Raw genomic sequence first — 8,540 nt, 5'->3', positions numbered from 1 at the left:
GCTGAGGGTTGCAATCCTGTTGCCGGTCCCCGGTCCGGTACGGGGGCAACACTGAGGGTTGCGATCCGTTGCCGGACACGGAAAAAGACAAAAGACCAAAAAAAAAAAAAGAAACACTTTGCATTCTAGATTTGTCTGCTTCTTCGTGGAGTCATTTAACTCATTCCTCTCTTCCCTGTAGATGGAGCAAGACCAATTAGATTCTGGTCTGTGGGTGATGCTGTCGGTTCATCTATCATCCCCTCCAGGGCCCATGATGTCCGTTGTCCCACTCTCATGATGCTAAGAGTGACAGCCTCATCCTTCCAAATTTACAATTTTTTTTTCTTTTTTTGGCAGCTGGCCATTACAGGGAATGAACCCTAGACCTTGCTGTTGTTATCAGCACCATGCTCTAACCAATGAGCTAACCAGCCAGCACCTAATGATGATTTTGTATTTCCTTCATTTCTTCCAAACTAGAGGCAAAACCAGAGGGTATGGTGTGTGGAGCAGCCCACCCTGATACAGGCAATAGAGGTGGTGCGTAGTTTGCCAGGGAACTTAAAAACTATCGTAGAACTAAAAGTCCTCTGCTTTTCATCATTACTGTGCCCTTGTGATTCTAAGCTATGCCAGTAATTAAATACTCCTCCCTGCTGGAGCAGAGTACCCCTACTTCCCACCCCCTGCCTTGGCACACCACTGTTTATTCACTAGAGTCTTCTGGAAAGAAATTTTCCATATCAGTCAGGGCTATTTGGTTGCCTTGAACTACAGCTCATATGGTGGAATAAATGCTTCATTCTTTTAATTAAGCTCCATATTTTTATTCTTCATAGCACTGGAGTCATTTTGGAATTGAACGTTTGTGTACTAGTTTGGGGCCCTTTTCCTGTCAGAAGGAAGCTGCACAAAGACACGTGTGAGGCGTGCCATATTTCAAACATTCGGGTGAAAGATGTGTGAATGAAGGCCAGGAGGGGTGGGCAGAGGACAGCATTCCCGGAGAAGACCCAGAGGAAGTGAAAGCAGCCAGGTGTGTCTGGCGCAGAGCCTGAGCTGGGAGGGGGAGTGCTGAGACTGCAGGAGCCCAGAGAGCCACCCTCTATGCCATGCTTAAAGAGGAGCTGGACTCTATCCTGTGGGCCAGGGGACCCACCTGTCCCCCCGACCTGGCCCTGTCCCCACCACCTGGCCCTGCCCACCAGCTCCAGGGTGGAGCCTGCTCCTTAGGAAGCATCACAGTACATAGATCTGGCCACGTTCTGAGCGAGGGCGCACGCACGTTCTCTCTCATTTGCTCTGTTTTTCTTCTATTTCACAAGTGGGTTGGCTAGTAACACTGAAGTCTGTTTTATACACATATAGATAGTTAGCAAACACAGACTGTGTGGTGAGCTATGTTCCATCTTTATGCTATTAACACACAAAAGCAAGAAAGCTCCAAGTTAGAGCATCTGCAGATCAGCCCAGCGTGTGGCGAGCCATATGGTGCAAACGTGAAACGGAAGACAATGGCAGCTCATCATCCAGGACTTTGCAAGCGTGGGGCCACAGGCTGCTCCCCCAACCCATCCTAGTTGGTGCTGGCCAGCTTTCATCTGCTCATTCATTCATTCATCAAATATTCACTGAACTCCTGTGACATACCGAGGACTGCTCTCCCACCAGGCATAGAAGGAAGCAAGGCAGGCAGAGACCTGTCCTCAAGGTGCAGAGGGGTCAGGTCATAAGTAAGTAAACCAACCTATAAAAAAGATAACAAGTTTCCACTAGTTAGAAGAACTCTTGAGAGAGTAACTGGATGATGTGATAGACAGTAGATGGAATTGGGACACTTAAGATAAGGTGGTTCAGGAAGGCCTTTCATCAGAGAAATATCTGAGCTAAGATCTGAGACAAGAGAAAAATCCAGCAAAAGGCTGTGGGGAAGGTATCTCAGGCACAGGGAACAGTATGTGCAAAGGCCTAGAGGTGGGAGTGAGTTGACTGGGTTAGTGGAACAGCAACAGGCTGGAATATAGTGAGTAGGGGGAGTGTGTGAGATGAGGTGGGAGAGAGAGGCAGGCAGGGGTTTTGTGGGCTGTAGCAGAAAGTTTGGATTTTACTCTAATGCTACTAGAAGCCCTTAGAGGGTTCTAAGCAGGAGAATGACTCAACTGATTTACATATTTAAAGATCACTCTGTAGCTGAGAGGAGTGTGGGCTGTGGGAAATGGGAGATTAGAAGTGTGGAGACCACACAAGGTGGCAGCTTGGCCAAAGATGGGGAGAAGTTGGGGTGACAGAGTGGTCAGATATGTTTGCAATAGAAAGAAAGCAGGCTGCCCATCTCCTAATGAGAATGTAGACCCATGGTCTTGGGACCAGTGGAGGCTGACAAGGAGTGGGTCAGGGATAGCTGGGCAGGACCTGATGTGAAAACACCGCTTCCTGCTCTCCAGATCTCTGCTGCTGCAGGCGGAGTACCCCATCCGCATCACTCCTCATGGGAGGCCTAGTTTTCTTTCCTGTCCCCTCACCTCCATGATCGTGAGCATAGTGACATGTCAGCATCATCTGCCAGGTGGAAGTCTAGGAGGTAGAGGGTGCCTAAGGCTACACAGTGACAAGGACTTCCTGGGGGTGGGGAGGTGACCCTCCTCTATAGACTGCAAGAATCCTTATCTAGCCTTTCCCAGGGCCTACCTGGCTGTCCTATGTTACAAGTGGCAAATGAAGGCTGGGTTCTGTCCACACCAGCAAGGACACATGTTCATGCACAGCTCGCAGCAATGGGACTTTCCACTTTGGGAGTGAGAGAGCCCCTTTGCCTCCTCCTGGAATAGAGGCAGATTCCGTGTTGCACTTTGGGTTCTCTGGAAAGCACAGTTTAGTGTGCAGGGCATGTGTTAGGAGTGCCCTAGGGATCAGTGCCTGGGGTCAGCAGGGGGTAGAAGCAGGAATGGGCAGAGGGGCTCTGGAGCTGAAATGGTTCACCAGAGCTATCTGGCATTAGGCTGAAGTGGCAGGACCTTTTACCTCCAGCTCCATCACTCACAGCATGGGGCCAGCCTGGTGTCTCTCAGTGACTGAGGCAACACTGGAAGAGACTACTGCTGGGGCTGGAGCAATAAGACCCTCCTCCAAGGGAGGTCTGGGGGGCATATCTTGTGTCCACCACACTTCACTAACTCAGACATGACCTATTTGTAAATTTGCAGTTTGGGTCATGCTGAAGCCACATCTTCCTGTTCCTAAAGCAGGTACTCCCAAAAGTTCAAGGCCACAGGCAAGCAGTTCTGAGACTCAGTGGGAGCCCTATTTACATGCCAACAGTAAAGCGGCAAAGACAAGTGCGCCTTCTCCACCATCAGGCCAGGTCCCTATGAGACATCCCTGTGTTAATCTAACCCGACATCTTTAATATTCTTTAGAACTGTGCACTGTGCATCTCTCCAGTGAGCTCAAGGCTGGATGAGCAGGGAACCCCTGGATGTCCTGTCCTTCTGGGCTCCACAGTGGCCATGCTGAGGGCCACGTCATAAGTCCCAGTAACAGCAAGCATTTCCTGAGCACCCACTGTGTGCTGAGCCCCGTGCTATTGCCTTAGATGCGCCATCTCACCCAGCGCGAGATACATTCACACACCGCCCCCAACAACCTGAGGCTGATGTCAGTGTTTATCTCACTTCAGCAGAGGACACAGCCACAGAGAGGCCACGGCAGTCCCTGAGGCTGCCAGCCAGTCGTGGTTGAAAGAAGGAACAGAAATCGTTGGAACCTGATCTGGACTGGGAAAGAGGCAGGAGGAGGCCAGTGAAGTCCCTCTGAGGAGTGCTGTCTGAGCTGAGACATAGGGAGGAGCAGGAGTTGGTAGAGGAAAGGAGGGCTTCCAAACGGAGAAAAGAGCATGGACAGGCCTTGGGGTCAGGGGACCAGGGCTCACTCGAGGAAGTGGCTGGATGCACAGGCTGAGGATGCTCAGCCTGGGGTGCAGGCCACAGCCAGAACCTCCTCCTTCACCCTGAGAACCATGGGAAGGTGATCAGATATGTGTCTTGGAAAGACTCCTCAAGCTGCCCTGTAGAGAACAGGCTCTTGGGGGAAGTCAGTGCTGGAGGCCTCCACGGTCATTCCGGGAGAGGACGATGCTGGGGCCTGGGTGTGGCAGGGCATGGTGGGAAGGGGTGGATTCAGTGCTGCTTGGAGTTAAATCAAGTTGGTGAACTTGGGGACATTCAAGATTCTGGGAAGTAACACAACGGCAAAAATGACATTTTATATGTTAAATATGTCAAAACATCAAAAGATTAGTATAATGAACACATGTTAGCTTCTATGTAGAATCACTGGTTTTTGTTTTTTTTTTATAAAGATGACCGGTAAGGGGATCTCAACCCTTGACTTGGTGTTGTCAGCACCACGCTCACCCAGTGAGCGAACTGGCCATTCCCTATATGGTATCCGAACCCATGGCCTTGGTGTTATCAGCACTGCACGCTCTCCCAAGTGAGACACAGGCCGGCCCGAGAATCACTGGTTGTTAATATTTTGCTATATTTGCTTTCTCTCACTCTCCACACACACACACACACACACACACACACACACACACACACACACACACACTTCTTGCTGTACAATTGCAGACATCATAATGCTTCACCCCTAAATACTTCTGTATGTATCTCCTAAGAAAAAGGACACTCTCCTCAATAAATACAATAGCATTTTCATATCTAAGAACATTAACGATTATCCTATAATATCATTTGATATCTAATCCATGCCAAATTCCTCCAATTGTCCCCAGATTTTTTTTTTTTTTTTAAACAGGATCCAGTCAAAGTCCTTGCATTACTTTTGGTCATTATGTCTCCTCTTTGATCTCTTTTAATATAGAAGAGCCCCCCTCCCCACCCCACCATTATTTTACCATGTCTTTGGTTTTTTGACAAGTAAAGACCAGTTGTCTTGTAGGACATTGCCCATTCTCGATTTGTCCAGTGGTTTGTGATTCTTTTTTTTAAAAAAGAAAACTAGTTTTACGGGGATGTAATTCACGTATCATACAGTTTACCCATTTGAAGTGTACAATTCGGGCCGGCCCGTGGCTCACTCGGGAGAGTGCGGTGCTGATAACACCAAGGTCACGGGTTCGGATCCCATATAGGGATGGCCGGTTAGCTCACTGGGTGAGTGTGGAGCTGACAACACCAAGTCAAGGGTTGAGATCCCCTTACCGGTCATCTTTATAAAAAAAAAAATGAAGTGTACAATTTAATAGTTTTTGGTATATTTAGAGCTAAGTGCCACCATTAATTACCACAGTCAATTTTAGAACATTTTCATCACCTCAGAAAGAAACCCTTCAGCTATCACCTGTACCCCTTCCTTTGCCCTAAGCAACCACTAATCTACTTTCTATCTCCTTAGAGTGATCTATTCTGGACTTTCACGTGAATGGAATCATACAGTATTGTAGTCTTTTGTGACTGGCTTCTTTCATGTAGCATAATGTGTTCAAGGTTTATAGATGTTGGAGCAAGTACCAGTACTTTATTCCTTTTTGTGACTGAATAATATTCCATTGTGTGAATATATCACTTTTTCTTTTTATCCATTTGTCCATTGATGGGCATTTAGGTGTTTCCATCTTTTGGCTGTAACTAATAATGCTGCTGTAAACATACAGGCACAGGTTTTGGTGTGGATATAAGTCTTCATTTCTCCTGAGCATATGCCTAGGAGCAGAATTGCTAGGAAATCATATGAGGAACTGCCAGACTGTTCTCCAGAGAAGCTGCACCATTTTTATATTCCCATCAGCTGTGTATGAGAACTCTGATGTCTCTACATCCTTGTCAACACTTATTATTATCTGACTTTTTCTTTGGTGGCTGGCTGGTATGGGGATCTCCATTTCAAACAACATCCTTGACCTTGGGTTTATTACACTGTGCTCTAATCAACTCAGCTAACTGTCCAACCCTATTATCTGACATTTTAATGCAATTCTTTTCAGTGCTCCATAACGGGATCTTTTGTCTCAGCCCAGCTGGCCTTCCCCTCTGCAACCTCACCCCCACAGGTCTGTGCCTCCCTCAGCCCCAGACCATGGTGAATTCAGATGACACCGTGGGACTGGATGACATTGCATCCTTATCCTTCTATCTGCCCTGTGTAGTTTGTCAGGACCCTGCACTTTTTTATTTTTCCCAACTACCAACCAAGTGGGACCCTGCACTTTTCTACCATAGTTTTATTCAATCCCACAAAGACTTCCAGGAGGCAGCAGGGGCAGAAATTGTTAAGTTGGGGAAACTGAGTCCTCAAAGAGGTGAAGGTTGTTCACATGAACAAGTGCTGGAGATGAGATCAGGGCTTTTGGGTCTGTTCACCGGGTGCAAGGCTGCCTGACTGGCCCTGTGAGGTGTAGTGTGTGCTACTGGGGAAGGTGGCAGGAAGAAGGTGTTTCCCAAGCACAAGTGACCCATAGAAGCCTCCATTTCAAACAACATCCTAGACCCATTTCCCACGGAATGCTTTCACCTGCTATTACCAAGGAGGTGTTGATGCCGTGGAGGACCTTACATCTCTGGAAGTGGCCAGGCCAGACTGAAACAGCCTATGTGCCCAGCCGGGCAGGCTGAGACTCAGCAGGCTTGAGAAGGCCAGGCCGGGTGAGGTGGTCACAGTCCCTGACAACTTGTCAATCTAGGAAATCATATGAGGAACTTGCCAGACTTCAATCTAGGGCTGGCTCCTCCTCCGGAGCTGCAGAGTTTTGTTGTTTGCTCCCCCTGACTGGGTGAGGCTAGAGCAGGCGGATGTTTTCCCTGGCAGGGCCCCAAGTCTCCCAGCCTAGCCGTGCACCCACCCTGCACTTCTTGGGAGCCGGATGACTCTTAGGATTCTACTCTCCTCTTCTGCTCCCGTTTTCTTTCCTGGCTTATGCATTTATCCATCTTCATCTGTCAACATTAGATTTGGGGCCCGGCTCAAATGCCACCTTGTCCAGGGAGCTGTCCTCTCTCTTCCCTCTTTTGAATGTCATAACAGTGTATGTACACCTCCTTTAGATGCTGGCTTAGTGTCCTACTGTTCTGTGTTGCAGGTGATCCAGCCTGTGACTTCTCTATCCATCTTCATCTGTCAACTTTAGATTTGGGACCCGGCTCAAATGCCACCTTGTCCAGGGAGCTGTCCTCTCTCTTCCCTCTTTTGAATGTCATAACAGTGTATGTACACCTTCTTTAGATGCTGGCTTAGTGTCCTACTGTTCTGTGTTGCAGGTGATCCAGCCTGTGACTTCTGGTCTAAACAGATACTAAGGGTTCTCCTTGAGGACAGGACCCAAGTTCTGCCTTCTTTATTGATTTGGTTAGAATTATTTTGGTTGCCAGTAACAGAATCTGAACTGAAACCAACCTAAGGAGAAAGGGGATTTACTGGCACATGTTACTGAAAGTCAGAGGCCTTCAGGTATAGCTGAGTCCAGGGCACCAGTTATCAAGGTTCTGCCCATCTCTTGGTCCTGCTGTCTGGCCGGCTGTCCCAAGGTGGTGGCAAAGATGGCTAGCTCAGCTATCCCAGCAGAAGCTCCAGATTCGATGCCATTGGTCTGGCTTGGGTCACATTCCCACCCATCAGTGTTTGCCCAAGGAGAAGGATGGTTAGGATTATACCACCTGCTCACCTTAGACTGGGCATGTTGCCATGGACCAAGAGTGGGGCAAGGGAATGCTTTCCAAGGGATATCACTGGACACTGAGCAGGCAAAACAGCAAGAGCCCCCTGAAGATGGTCCTCCGTGACCCCCTTCTTCCTCTTAGTCCCCCATTCAGAGGTTGGTGGGTCTTACCTATTTCCTCCTGGATTCTCACACTTGGCCTTGACTCTCCAGGGGACATCCTCCCTCACTGGAGCACTGTGACAGCGTCATGATGCCTTGCTCCCATCCCACCTCTTCCCCTGGCCTACCATTGTCCATTCTCTCTGCAGCAGCTAAGTGGAGTCTATCTAAAACATAAGCAGATCACATCCTGTTTAAGATCCTCCATGGCTCCCCATTGCCTTCTGGATGAAGTCCATTCTTCTTAAGAAAGCATGTCCAGCCCTTGGTGACTGTCCCTGTGCCCCTCCAGCCTCATCTCCCTCTGCTCCTTCCTCCTTATGCTCCAGGGTCCTCAAACCACTGGGGGTTGCCCCATGCCTCTGTCTGACTAGAATGCTGTTTCCCAGCTTATCTGACTGGCAAACTCTTCCTCTTCAACAGCCAGCTCAGACATTACCTCTGCCAGGAGGGCCTTCAAGACTTCCCCAAGCAGTTAAGAGCGCCCTCTGGGTGTGCACAGCTGCTCACCCTAGGGAACCAAGCCTACTGGGGATCACACTCTAGCCTTCAGATGCCTGTGCTTTTCCTCATCCACCTCCCCATTGCCTAGACTGGTGCCAAGCCCAGCGATGGCACCTGGGCAGTGTTCTTTGACAGATCTTCCCCTGGATGGGCCCCACCTGCCCTGGGGGAAGGCAGAATTGCAAGCTTCTTGCCTAGGCTCTTTCAGCTCTCAGCT

The sequence above is a fragment of the Galeopterus variegatus genome, unplaced genomic scaffold (genome assembly GCF_000696425.1).
Source record: "Galeopterus variegatus unplaced genomic scaffold, G_variegatus-3.0.2 Scaffold4764, whole genome shotgun sequence".
In the NCBI taxonomy this organism is placed as follows: Eukaryota; Metazoa; Chordata; class Mammalia; order Dermoptera; family Cynocephalidae; genus Galeopterus; species Galeopterus variegatus.
This window is presented reverse-complemented; position numbering follows the sequence as displayed.